The sequence below is a fragment of the Microtus ochrogaster genome, linkage group LG7_11, assembly GCF_000317375.1.
Source record: "Microtus ochrogaster isolate Prairie Vole_2 linkage group LG7_11, MicOch1.0, whole genome shotgun sequence".
Lineage (NCBI taxonomy): Eukaryota > Metazoa > Chordata > Mammalia > Rodentia > Cricetidae > Microtus > Microtus ochrogaster.
In genome coordinates, this window is record NC_022032.1 from 9238743 (window position 1) to 9253477 (window position 14735).

The window sequence follows — 14735 nt, forward strand, 5'->3', positions numbered from 1 at the left end:
CCGTTCAGCTTTTTATCACACCAAACACAACAATACATCTTCACACAAAGTACAAATATCCACAGCACCTTGGTAGCCCAACATCACTCAGCCTGGATTCCAGCTGAGGCCACACGCCGCCTAATACAGAGCCCTTCGTGCAAACCCCAGCTTAGATGCTCCAGGCAGTGCAGGATTATTGCATAAAACAACCATATTGTTATCACAGCTTTAGTCCTTATAAATTCCCCCATCAATGAAATAACCATGTAACTTTAGCAGATTATCCTTTATGGGACTTTTCAAGGCTACTTTGCCCCAGGGCACTATAACCCATGACATAAATACCAAGATGGATTGACACCTAGGAAATGGTCTGTCATTGGCTGGAGCAGAAAGAAAGAAACTCCTATAGGTTGACCTGCCAAAGCAGCACAGATCTTGGAAGCAAACTTCCCTATAGTGCTGGGGCCTGTCTCAGTGGATCTGGAGATTGGGAAAAGCACATGGTATCTCAGGAAAGCAATCTAAGGTGGCGCTTACAGGTCCTATTACTTAACTCCAGTCTTTTTACAAATGTTTATTTATAATTATTAATGTATTCATGTGTGTGTGTGTGCGCGCGCGTGCGCGCGTGCGCGTGTGTACTGGACTTAGGCTGTCAGGCTTGGTGGCGAGGGTCCTTACCCTCTGAGCAATCTTGCTGTCCCTAAAATGCAGTTTCTATAATGAAATTATACAGAAATTAGGTTTGTTACTTCAGCCATAATAAAAAAAAAAATCAGGCTAGCCTGAACACTGTGTGAACCCAGGCTCATGCAGAACTGGGTTCCCGTGAGCCATATGCATAAGTATTTCAGCTACAAATGAAGACCAGCAAACCATGTACCTTTTCTCACCCTTACCAGAGCCCCTCCAATAGTGGCTCTGCCCAGTGAATCTAAAAACATACCCACTTCTGCTGGTCCACGGCAGGTGAGTCCTGGTTCGGAGCCACTGGTCCTCAGCAGTAACTGGATATGGGTTTTGACTCAAATATCTCAGGGAGCCAGAAAGAACAGGTTCTTCCCCACATCCCTTCTTTTCTATGATGGGGACTTTCCAGACATTGTAAGCAGCTTGTAAACGATGTGCGTCCTGAACAGCAAGGGGGGAAACAGTTGTGTTGAGACTGGACCTGTCTGGAGCCTCTGCACGCTGAGGAGCACCCATTCATCAGGCTAATGACACCCCTCTAGAACCTCGAGTTCCTGATCCCTAGCGATCCCTTCAGGTTTCTTCCTTCTGCTGAAACCCGCGTGTGTTTCTGTTTGGGCGAGAAGCATGCGTTTAGAACAACGATGCTCAAGCCCCTGCTGCATTATATGCTTGTTCTTAGAAACTTGAACTTTTTTGCTACAGTGCTGATATACTTTGACAGGATGCTATCTTTTTTTTAATGTAACACTAGGATAAGCAGGTGACAAGACAGGCAGTAGAGATTCTAGGCTGAGTGTAAGCACCTTGAAGAACAGCACCATGCCAAGGTGGTGTCAAAGAGGACCTGGGCAGGAGTCGGGAGGTAATGGGATCTTGCCTTCTACTGGTGTGGTCCTGCCTCTGAGGGTTATTTTTTTAAGACTGTAGTATGAAAGACTGACATGTGGATGGTACCCATTTTTTTCAAAGAGAGATACACTGTTATTCACTAGTACTATTTGTGTGGCAATTATTCCTGGGTTGTTTACTATTAGTGTTTTTTGAGTGCCAAAAATGATAACATACAAAAAAAAATGTGCCACTAAACAAATGAAGTCGAGAAGTACTGGGCTGGACCTTGCCTATTGATAATCAGAGAGACAGTCAAGACACAATAGGCCTAGAGAAAAGAGTGGCCAAACCTAAGAATGATGCTTTATGGGTCGAGCTTCGCTTTCATTCAGGTCAATCCAGGATATTTTTCCCGTTCTACTAACTCCTAACTACAGGAGAGCTGTCCTATCAGTAAATTACATCCAGTAACAAAAACTTCCATCTCTTAGAAAAACATTCATTTATTCATCATTTAAACTCTCCTCTCCTCTTGGAGTTTATACTGGGGGACGACAAGCATAAAGGCATTTCTTTCATTCATATAACAAGCATATTTTCAGTTTCCCAATTTACCCTTTTTAACCTTAACCTCTGTGTTTTCATATTCTTAATTTTCAAATAATTTGAGTTTTTTTTTTCCTAGAGACACAAACTGACTTCTCTTGTAAGAAATGGAAGGAAGGTACCTTTCCAGTTCTCAACCTTCCTAGTGCTGAAGCCCTTCAATACAGTTCCTCGTGTTGTGGTGACCACCCCCCAATCCATAACATTATCTTTGTTACTACCGCATAAGTGTAATTTTGTTACTGTTTTGAATAATAATATAAATATCTGATATGCAGAATTTCTGATATGTGACCCCTGTGAAAGATGTGCTTGACCCCCCAAAGGAGGGTCGTGACTCTCATGCTGAGAACCAGTGTACTTCTATGACTGAACTTACATTTCTGAGTTCTGAGTTTCTTCTTACTTCTGTATGTCGGCAAGCCATGAACTTGCCATGTGTTTCTATCATGCTGACTTCTGTTTTGTGTGTTTTTGAGAGCATATGCCTCAGTGCACAGTGAGATGTGTCTTGTTATTGTACTATCTCCTCCAATCTTCGCTGTTCCTCCCTCTAATGTCCTCAGACCCCGGCTAAAGTTTGTGTTCAGATGCAGACCCTTCATCTCTATAGACAGGTCTGTTAAGTCTAAGTCTTACACCATTCCCTCATCCCACGTGAGAAACAGATTGAGGAAGATAGCATCTAGAATATTGGCTACAAAGCAATGCTAGACTTTGTTAGGTAAATCCCTCAACATCCAACCTCTGGACTCTAATACACAAATGTGTAGCCATTTCCAGGGTAGGAACATTGGTTGTAATGCCTGGGTTTAGCCCCCAGCACCTTATGGTGGCTCACAACCATCTGCAACTCCATTTCCAGTGGGCCTAGCACCCTCTTCTGACCTTCATGGGCATTGCACACAAGTGGTACACAGACATGCATGTAGACAGAACACCCATATATACAAACTTGAAATACATCTTTCTTTTTTAACTTAATCTTTGCAAAAAAAAAAATCAAATGTATCCATTTGCCCTACAGTAGTCCCTGCCAACTCCATAAAATGATGTTCACAGGCCTTGCTTATAGAATCTTTAATTTCTAGTGATTAGACATGGGTAAGGATGGATCGTATATGCCTAGTTATTTCCATTGGTCAGTGACCTAGATAAAGAGGTCTTCTATCATGCAGCAATGCTAAAATCTCTGTTAACCCAATGATTTGTTTGTGATATTTGTCTTGCCTATAGTAAAATAATGACGACATGCATTTTTCATGATTCACACTATGGAGTTATCTCTATAATTTGGTACTGTTGGCCTTCTTCATGTAGATGTCTGAGCATATGTCCTTTATGGTGTTAAGGAAATCATTGCCATTCTTAGTTTTTCTTGCTGTAGTAAATCCATTGTACCTCTTCCTTCCTTTATTCCTTCCTCCCTTTCCCTACCTTTAAGCACACACATCACACCCACACTTCGCAGCCCGTTCAGAAGTGAATCAATGCTGTTAAATAGCTCTCAGACTGGAAGGCATTTAGACAACTAGGCTTAAAATGATCAAGATGTCCTTGGCGCTTGTGGTTCAGTAGAAAAATCAAATAAAACAACCATTTGCTGTATCCGGTTATATTTTCTATAGCTGAGACTTTGAAAATAATTATACAATTCATTTACCGAGGTAGCCGGAAAAGAACTCTATGAGGATTGTCATATGAGTGAGCAAATAACTACCCTCATTTAAAACCTCACTTTGTTCAAAGGTCCCTGTACCATCACATTTCTCTAGAGACCTGCACCTGAGAACATTCCACCCTAAAGAGAATAAGATGAGGTCTACTCAGTGTTTGTACAAGGAATTTCTCATCCAAATGCACCAGTCTTTCATTGGAAAGAGGGTTAATAAATCTACTGTAATTTAGTGATCAATTTTAGCCAAAAATTTTTCAATCATTTTTCAAAACTTAAAAACAGTCCACTTCTTTGAAATTCATCTCTTTCCTTTCTTTTTTTTTCTTAATCTGCTAAGGAGCAGGGAAACGGTTCAAATAAAAACAACAGAAATTAGACAGAAGGAAACTTAGCCATGAATGAATTTTGTTTCTTTTGTGTTTTTTTTTAAAGCAAAGTAGTTCTAGCTATATAGTAGATGCTCAATGCATTTTCCCCTAGAGCCAGGGTCCCATGTAGCCTAAGCTAGCCTCTAATTTACATGAAGCCAGGGATGACAATGAACTCCTGATCCCCTGCCTCCAGCTCCCAAGGGGTAGGATTTCATGTTTGTGCCACCATGCCTGGTTTTGTGCTGTGGGGCAGATTGGACCCATGGTTTTATCAGTGAGCATCTGCGTAATTAAATATATAGCGGGAATAATCAGAATCTTGTTATTGCTAACCTGTTTAAAGTTATATTTACTGAGCAGAAAGGTTGGAAAGGTCAGAACAGGAAGTTTGCTATGAGACTGTCTCCTAGAAATTCCACACATGCTACATTTATGGTCTCAATTACACTGCTGCCTAACAATATTGGAACAAGGATAACGCCAATAAACATGCTACATGGAGAGGGGAAGCTCACAAAACCTCAATCCTAGACAACAAACAGCAAGCAACTAAGGAATGCTGAGAGCTGGAGAGACAGCCATCTTCAGGAAAGAGTCCACCAGCTAGCTATCCAACACCCTGTAGTCAGCCCTGAAATTATACAACCAAGTAACATTACACAGATGGAGCATGTTGTATTTCTATATTTAGAAATATGTGTGTGTGTGCAGGCGTATGTAAAACATATCTATATGTATAAAGCATATATATGTAAAATATGTGTGTATGTAAAAACAAAAAAGAGGCTATGAATTTGAGAGAGAGCAGAGAGGAGAGGAGGGAGGGAAGAAAAGAAAGGGGAAGTTATGTCATTATATTATCATTTCAAAAATTAAATAATTCATTGTTTTAAAAAATAACGAGCCAAGCTAGCACACCTGTGTCTTACCATGTAAACGCACAGGCTGTTTTACATGTAATGCTCATCATCATGTTACAGCACATCAAGTGTCTCGTTCTCTTGGACTTCTCAGCCTGTGCAACCTTGCGAAAAATAAACATCTACACCTTATAAATAGCAGCCGAAGATGAGCTAAGACAATTTTCTACCTTAGAAATTCCAAAATTCACTCACAACACTGACCTCTCACACCAATATTCTGCCAACACAGAATCCTGTTCCATTTGGATCATTTGGGCCCCAGGTAGGCAGCTGCTGTGCCGTTGTCTACATATGGTTTGCCTGACTTCCAAGATTGCTCTGAGTGCTCTTATCCCTAAAACCTATATGCATATTTCTTCTTCAGAACTTTCTGACCAAGCTGTAAATTACTGCCACCAAGGCTCAGAAATGTAGACTGCCCGTGGTTCAGAAGGAAAAAGAGCCAAATTCCAGACTCTTTCACCTTTATCATTGTAAGTCAGTGACTCACAGACTTATAATAAAATTTATAACTTAGAGTCTTAAGATGCAACATCTTATATTGGAAATAGTACAGCCACTGACATAAGACATCTCTGCACTTAAGATTTGCTCAGACACTTATTATAATTTGACCTTGAGTAGTATTGTTAGCCTCTCTTGAGACTATATTTACTTGTCCGTAAGATAAAGTAGCCACTCCCAGTTCTGAAAACTGAGATGATATAGTTAGAAATTTATCGAAGGACCTGCCATGATGGAAATGCCCAGAAATTCAGCTGTTAATGTCAGATCTTGTTCCTATAACTCAACACCTCACAGGAAGGAACTGAGGGGAGAAACAGTTATGTTGGCTCACAGTTTTAAGAGACAGAGTCCATCACGGCATGGGGCAGAAGGAACATGGTCACGTGATATCCATAGTCATGAAGTAGAGGATGAACAAGAAGTGGGGGTAGGTAAGCTATGCCACCTCAGGACCTGCCTCGGTGACTCTTCTTCCATCCAGCAATGCCATACTTCCTAAATGTTCTACAACCTTCCAGAAGAGTGTCACCAACTAGAAACTAAGTGTCCAAGCATATGAACTTCTGGGGGACATTTCATTCAAACCACACAACAAGAATAGGATAATTGATCAGTATAACTTAATACCTGTTTCACTTACTTAAAAGTTTTAACTCATGTTTGAAAACTCCATTGTCAGACAATTCCATCTTACCATGAAGAAATGATTAGTCCCTAAAAATGAGTGGAAGAGAATTTGAAGGGTGTCATATGTAATAAGTATTGCTTCACAGATGTCTAAGAATAAAATGATAAAACCTTAACATATCCCATAAGAGTTGGGTCTTATGACTTTATAGTGGTTACTATGGAAGCGGGGTTTTTCGTTTTTAGGGCTTGAAACTAAAACACTCTATTTTCCATCTGCAAATACAAAAGCCACTGGGCTCTACTATTTCAGAACTTCCACCACTCTCTTTTCAACCATCAGCCTCATTAAGAGCTTTCAGCTTCTCTATGATAGTAGCACACTTTCCACCAACGTCTTCCTTCTTTCTACAAGATCAAACTGTGTGTCTTTGGGACTCGCCACAGAACAGTGTTGGCTGTTGGGTACCCATGAACACATTGTGCCTCTTTGAATCTTTACCCCCGTCCTGCACCAATCTGCTAGTGGGCCTTAACTTTTATTACTGTTAGGAAACTAGCTCAATGAAATCCACCTATTCCTGACTTCCTCCAGGAATCTATGTGGCAGGATAGAAGAATAAAAAGAGACATGCTTGAAAGACAATTTCCTATAGTTTAAGTGATGTTTCATCTTGTGTTGTCTCTCTAAGCAGAGTTCCAGGAAGATGTCAGCCCACCTCACAATTAGGCAAATTGATTCCCAAACAACAAAAAAAAAAACAGAGAATAATTTTTAGATCTTCAGAAAGGAACAACAGAGCTGTGTTAGAAACTGTACCAAATGAATTTGTTTTTATTAAGAAATAGTGTCGTTTCTTATTGAAGGCCACGAGGATGACAGAGCTCCATCTGCCATACAGAAGATAATTATCCCCTAATGATCAGAGAATTTATAGACATGTAGCAAATGTTAGAAATTGGCTAGAAACTAAGAAGTTTGTTGGAACACCACTTTCAGTCTGCAAAATCCAATAAAACGAGTGTTTGTTTTTATCCCAAAACAAAACTCCAAGTAATTTATTTCCTTGCCTCTGCTGAGCTGGCTGCTGAAACAAGACCTGACTTTGTTTTCGTGATGAGCCTGCTCCCCTCTGATGCTTGGTTAGACATCAAGTCAGCTTCATTTTTGAACCTCCATGGGCTAGCAGTCTGCAATATGCATAGAGTAATTGCACCGCCACATCAGAGAAAACCCAGAACTGTAAAAGTTTTATTCTCCTTTAACCAAGTACAAAGACAGATTCTCATAGAGATGTGCTTCTGCCAATGACTTGGAAATCTCTTCCTGAAAGGAAGAGTCAACCTTGAGGAAGAGGAGTCCAGAGGCACCTTGGGCTAAGTGAGCTTCCTCTTCCATGATCAGATCCAAAACACCTTGCAGGTTCTCGCAACCATTTTATACAATAAACTTCATAGAGAACTAGACCTTTATCCAGGGAATTCATCCATGTATTGAAATTAAAATTGTCTAAGGGCAAATTCATGACTTTCTGTTTTCAGGTCCAGCAGCTTTTATGTTAAGATGGGAAGGAGTCCCTGGGGATATAGCTTGGTGGTAGAGCACCTGTCTAGCATGCATGCACAAGGCCCTAGATTCCATCCCCAATGTCACAAAAATGAGTTGATTTTAAAAAATATGTATGTCCTATCTCTTTGGCTGGCTTACCAACAATTCAAGCTAGAACACAGAGATGAAGTCTGGAATAATTTCATCATGATTTTAACAAATCACATCAGAGTAACCAGAGCAAACTTGGGGAAAGCATTGGTGAGTCCCTCTCAAGTCCCTAGTGTGTGCCAAGTAAAGTAACTAGGGAAGGACAATACAAATCCTTTGGGAGAAACAAAATAAAATAGATTCTCTCTCTTTTTTTTCGTTTTTGTTTTTGTTTTTGGAGACAGGGTTTCTCTGTGGTTTTGGAGCCTGTCCTGGAACTAGCTCTTGTAGACCAGGCTGGTCTCAAACTCACAAAGATCCACCTGCCTCTGCCTCCCAAGTGCTGGGATTAAAGGCGTGCGCCACCACCGCCCGGCTAAAATAGATTCTCTTGAACGGCCCATTTCTAGGCTCTGTGACAATGAACCTCAGGAAGGCAAACTACATTGCAAAGTACTTCTCTGGTTCCCGAAATTACTTTTTTTCTCCATTTACCCTTCAGGAAAATAGCATTCTTGATTTTGGCAAGGTCTGAGTGGATTCTATTTGGGGTTAGTTGACAATACTTAAAATGTTTCAGGGCCCGAGATGATTGGAATCTGTTTCCTTGGTGACACTACATTAAGATACATATCACCTGGACTCTGTAGTTATCAGATTTGCCAGCACCATGGGACATGGTGACTGGGACATGTCCTAGCCTTTTCATGCCACTTTTGTTAGGGAATGCTGATTTGGGGTCTTTCAAGTCCTAGAAAGGGAAGACATCATTTCATACACTTATCCTTCTTTGATAAAACAGCCAAATAGGTCTGTGGAAAACACGATACTCGTAACTGCGGTCTTCAACTCCATCTGCATCCCAGTGACACTCAGATTTATCTTCCTCTCCCTTAAGAAATTAGCGTAGAAGATGAAAAATGAACAGCCCTTGCCAAATGCACAGCCCTTGGTGTTCTCAGAAAATAAATGCTGTGTCTCTAAAATAAGAACTAACTAAAGAAGAAAAGCTTGTAGCTTCACTCTGGTTCCCTCATTCTCCAACTTCTCTTTGGTCTTTTCAATCTTCTTATAGTTTGATTTGTATACATGGGACCCATTAATGGGAGAAAGGAAAAGGAGGAGTTTTGTGTGACAAAGGCCACTAGCATTCCAGCCACTGATTACCCAGACCTAAGACAAGAGATTGAATAAAAGCAAAACAAGAAAAGAAAATTATCCACTGTGTCAAATGGAATGATTTCAGCTTTTGGACCACAAAAGAAACTTAACAGAAGCAATCTGTTTCCAGATAATCAACTGCTAATGTCTGACCAGCAGCTCAATATCCTGAGAGTTGGGGTCTTTAAAGTTTCTTTGAACTCTTTAAAGGCCCACGGTGATTGCTACAAGTCTAGGCAATCAAACAAAAAGAAAGTTCAGTTCTATATGTATTTGTAAACTTTGCCAGAGCTGGACAGTGGTGGCGCACGCCTTTAATCCCAGCACTTGGGAGGCAGAGGCAGGCGGATCTCTGTGAGTTCAAGACCAGCCTGGTCTACAAGAGCTAGTTCCAGGACAGGCTCGAAAACTACAGAAAAACCCTGTCTTGAACCCCACCTCCCAAAAAATACTTTGCCAGAAGATTTTCTATGTCCAAAACTATATAGCACAATCAAACCTAGATGCATGAGAAGCTTCAAACATGAGTATCATGAGTATTTTTTTCCTGGCTTCTGTTACAGAAAAGCATAAATTGATAATATGACTGGGATTGATTGTTTTGCCAATTAACATTCTGACACATCTATGATATCTTTGTTTATAGATCAGTCGTGAGAATTATACCAAATCATTCATCCTTCAGAATAATTTTGGCAGGGGGAGCTCTTAAAACAATAGCCAAGAAAAGACACTAAGTAGAACTATTCTGATGAAATTAGGATATATAGTTTCCTAGGGTTTCTGCTGTTGTGACAAATTACCACAGCCAAAAGAGAGAGTACATGAGGCTCTGAGTTCAATTTCTAGCACTGCCTCTCCCAAATAGTCTAGGTTTTGGGTGTTTGTTTGTTTGTTTGTTTGTTTGTTGAGTGGCTTGCCTTATGAATAAGAATAATATTCTTAATGAGATAAATCTCCCTCTGTATCCTAAATACTCATTCAGTTTTTGTTGTTGTTGTTTACTATTAGACTTGAACCTTCTTAGAATTTAGAGAATTCTTGACTGTACTATGATTGTCTACTTATTCTAATTGCTCATATTTTCTTGAAAGATGCTATAATACAAAATCACACTTTTGGTATTTCTTCTGCCCATTCTTCCCACCCCTGAAAGCATACACTGAATCAATGGGAAATGTGTCTTTGGGGCTTAGGCTCCGTCTCGCACTGGAAGACGACCTCACTCCTGTGTCAGTGGTGCCATGTGCCCAGTCACTAAGCACCTGACATGATTCTGACTTACAAATACACAGGAGAGTTTAGGGAAGATCAAGACTTACAATCCTGAAGGAATCAATCGGAGCTCAGAATCTCTTTTAACTGATCAATAAATATTGGTTTGTGAAAACTCTGGCTTTACTTCTAAATCCCTTCCCTGGTGTCATCCAATTGTCAGTAATTGAAAAATTTGACAGACACAAAAGTTTAAGGATCAGTTGCTATGAAAACCATATTTATCCTCCAGAGCAGCAGTTCCCAGAATGTGCCTCCCAGAGCCCCTAGAATCCAGATGAAGTTTCAAGGAGTTCAAAGGTCAAAACTATTTTTTCGTAACACTAATACCATTTTCCTTTAAAACTGTGTTGGCATGTGCATTGAGGGTACAAAAGCCATGGTGGATAAAACCATCAGTGTTTAATAAACTCCTCCATATCATTTTATTCTTTACCAACACATATAAATCAGAATGTGGTACCAAATGCTTCCTGTCGTTGTACTTTTTACCAGCATGCATTTGTAGGAAAACCAAGTTCCAGTCTCACATAGAAATGTCCTTGATGATGCAATACTTTTACTCTTATTAATTCTAAGCCCTTGAGCACAACTTAGCACGCTATGTGCCAAGACTGGCAGTACATGTAGCACTCCTGGGCTGCTCCATGTGTGGCTGGAGACAAAGCATTGTACAATTAAGCCATGACCCCACTCGCTAATTCTTCCCGGACTGCTATTTTTAAAACTGGACAAAAATGACTAATGGACAAACAGTATTTTTTAGATCAACTTTTCAAGGTATTTTCTCAAAAAGAAATGATAAAAGTCTTTTCTTTGAGAGAAATGTTTGTTGCTAGGAAAATTTGATATTTATAACAAAAATTATCGGGGCAAAACATGCACCCACCATAATGAGTAAACAATTGCCACACATGGCTTTTAAAAGAACAGTGTTGATTATAATAAATGTGACTCTCACCTATCTTAGGATAAAAATATCTCCATTTTGATCTGTACCGCCAGTAAATCAGTGTCTCCTAAATGATATAGAGAGAGTGTTGTAAAGTCTGGTACTGATAAAGAATTGCGCAGAGCAAAACATAATAGAGTCTATTTGCAGCTAATTTTAAATAAATAATAACTCATCAAATTATTAAACAATATCAAAGAGAAACATCTACAACTATCTGAAAATGTATGAAATTCTCTTGAGCTAGGCACAGTGGCCTTGCTATAGTCTCTATAGGAGGTTGAGACAGAAATATCAATTTAACCCTAAGGGCTCAGATCCAAAATGGGCAGCACTGTTGAGGGTGGGGACAGACAGAGACAAATAGAAAGAAATAAAACATAAATATGTAATGTAGTGCATAGATTTGGTCTTTTTCAGTGCCCTGAATTTCTTAGGAGCCATTCATTAGTTATATAAAGTCACCTTCTTATTAATTTATCTTGTCCTTGTTGGAATGTTCCAATTCCCCTACCTTGTCTTCAAACTTGGATATTCTGTCTTCTCCTTGAGAAAGGGTGAAGATACATCCTGTAGAGTGGTAGAAAATCTTTATCAGCTATACATCTGACAGAGAACTGTTACTTAGACTATACAAAGAATTCAAAAAAACCTAAACAAGAAAACAACTCAATTAAAAAAAATAGGCAAGTGAGCTGAGCAAAATGACCCTATCCTATAGCAATACTGACGAATATCTTGCATATCACCATAGAACCTTCATCTGGTGATGGATGGAGATAGAGACAGAGACCTCCCAAGGTCCCAATGAGGAGCAGAAGGAGGGAGAACATGAGCAAGGAAGTCAGGACCACGAGGAGTGCACCCACCCACTGAGACAGTGGGGCTGATCTATTGGGAGCTCACCAAGGCCAACTGGACTGTGAGTGAAAAATCATGGGATAAAACCGGACTCTCTGAACATGGCGAACAATGAGGGCTGATGAGAAGCCAAGGACAATGGCACGGGGTTTTGATCCTACTTCATGTTCTGGCTTTGTGGGAGCCTAGCCAGTTTGGATGTTCACCTTCCTAGACATGGACGGAGGGGGGAGGACCTAAGACTTTCCACAGGGCAGGGAACCCTGACTGCTCTTTGGACTGGAGAGGGAGGGGAAGAAGAGTGGGGAGAGGGGGAGAAGGGTGGGAGGAGGGGGAGGGAAATGGGAGGCTGGGAGGAGGCGGAAACTTGTTTTTTTCCTTTTCTCAATAAAAAAAGAAAAGAAAAGCAATACTATACAATAAAATGTTTTAAAGTGGTAAACATCTTTCACCATCAGGGAAATTCAAATTAAAACGACTTTGAGATTTCACCTCACCACTGTGGCAATGGCTGTCATAAGTAAAACAAATGATAACAAACACTAGCCAGAGGGTAAAGATGGAACCCTTTATTCCCTGTACGTGGGGAATAAACTGATACAGCCACTATATAAACCAGTGCTGAGGTTCCCCAAAACAGAATGCTAAAAATAGAACTACCACATAGCCTGGCCATCCCACTCTCGGAGACAGCTCTAGAGATAGAGCCCACGGGCTCTACTTTGTACGATATACACATCTCTTCATCCATATTCATGGCTGCTCCCTTCACCCAGCATGAAAATGAGGTAACCCCGACACCCATCAGCTCACTAAGGAATAATGAACATTTCATTTAGCCGTAAAAACTGAAAATATAAACTTTATAGGAAGACAGAGTGAGAAAACACACCCAGGGAGGCAGACCAGTCTTGGAAAGAAAAACAGCATATATCCTCTGATAATAAGCTTCTAATTTTCTTGTGTGTATCTGTGTGGGAATGGGTGGGGGAGATGCCACAAAACTGGACAGGGACCCATGAGAAGTAAAGACAGTAATTCAAGGACCAGCAGTAGGGAGGGTGAATGGCTGCTCATGATTTTAAAGTAAAAGGGGGGATATTTGGGCTGGGGGGGGGCATGTGTTAAGCAGAGATGGGGAATGGAGAGGGGGAAAGAAATGGAAGGTCTCACACACTGTGTCATCCTTGAAGGCTTTTCTTTCCATTTTCTGGCTTCGTGAGAGTCCTCCCTTCAGAGAATTTACTGCACTCTGTATCAATTCTGTCCTCCTACGGCCCTCTCTACACGTGTGTGCCTGCTCGTGCGTGCACACAGATACATTAGATGTCTCTGATGGCGGGACTGCAGTTTTTCCTGCATTGTTTGCTCATTCACTTAACGACTCGCCTGCACAGTAACTCACACACTTACCAAATGTGTATTAAGAACACACAGTTGAGAAACAACTCCTTTTTTCCACTCTCAAAATCTCTACGGCCTAAAGAACTCGTGTACTGTAATGGCTGATCTTGGCTGGCCACTTAACACGTACCAGGCTTTCTCTTTGGGGCCACTAACCAGCTCCCAGCTCCCAGCTCCCAAATCATGACATGGAGACTTATTACTAGATATAGAGGCTGAGCCTAGCTTAAGCTCATTTCTGGCTACCTCTTTTTAACTTAAATTAACCTGTTTCTCTTTAGTTACATTTTGCCTCAGGACTTTTACTTTGCTTTCCTTCTGGATAGTTTACTTTCGTTGCTTCTTGTGTCTGCTGGCTGGTGGCTGCTTAGTTGGCTGGCTCCGGGCATCTCCCTCCTTCTTTCCTCTCTTCTCTCATTCTTCCCTTATTTCTCCTCCTATTTATTCTCTCTCCCTGCCAACCTTGCCTACCCTCTCTCTCAGCCTGGATACTGATCGTTCAGCTCTATATTAGACCAGGCAAGGTGATACAGATTCAACACATCTTTACATAGTTCAACAAATGCGGCATAAACAAAAGTAACACAGCTCTACACAGTTAAAGTCATATTCTGCGGCATAAACAAATGTAACACATCTTTGCCTAGTTAAAATAATATTCCGCAACAACTACATCTGGAATTGATTATAACCCAAGCACCTGGGCACACCCCGGAGAGATTTTTTTTTTCTCGATTAACTCATTTGATGTGAAAAGACCCTCTTTTAATCCAGATCTTTTGAGGAGGAAGATCCACCTTTAATCTGGGCCACACCTTCTGCTGGAAGCCTACACAAAGGACATGGAAGAAGGAAGCTTGCTCTCTTTGCCTGCTTGTTATCGTCTCATGGGCGAGTCCATCCCTTCGCTGGCTTTAGAGCATCTTCTTCAGAATTCCAGTTTATACTGAAGACCAGTGAGACATCCAGCTTCATGAACTGAACAATTACTGGATCCTTGGCCTCCACTGATAGCCATCATCAGACTAGCTGGACGACAGCTTGTAAGTCACTCCAACAAATCCCTTTTAGATAGATAGATAGATAGATAGATAGATAGATAGATAGATAGATAGATAGATAGATAGATAGATAGATAGATAGATAGATAGATAGATGGATG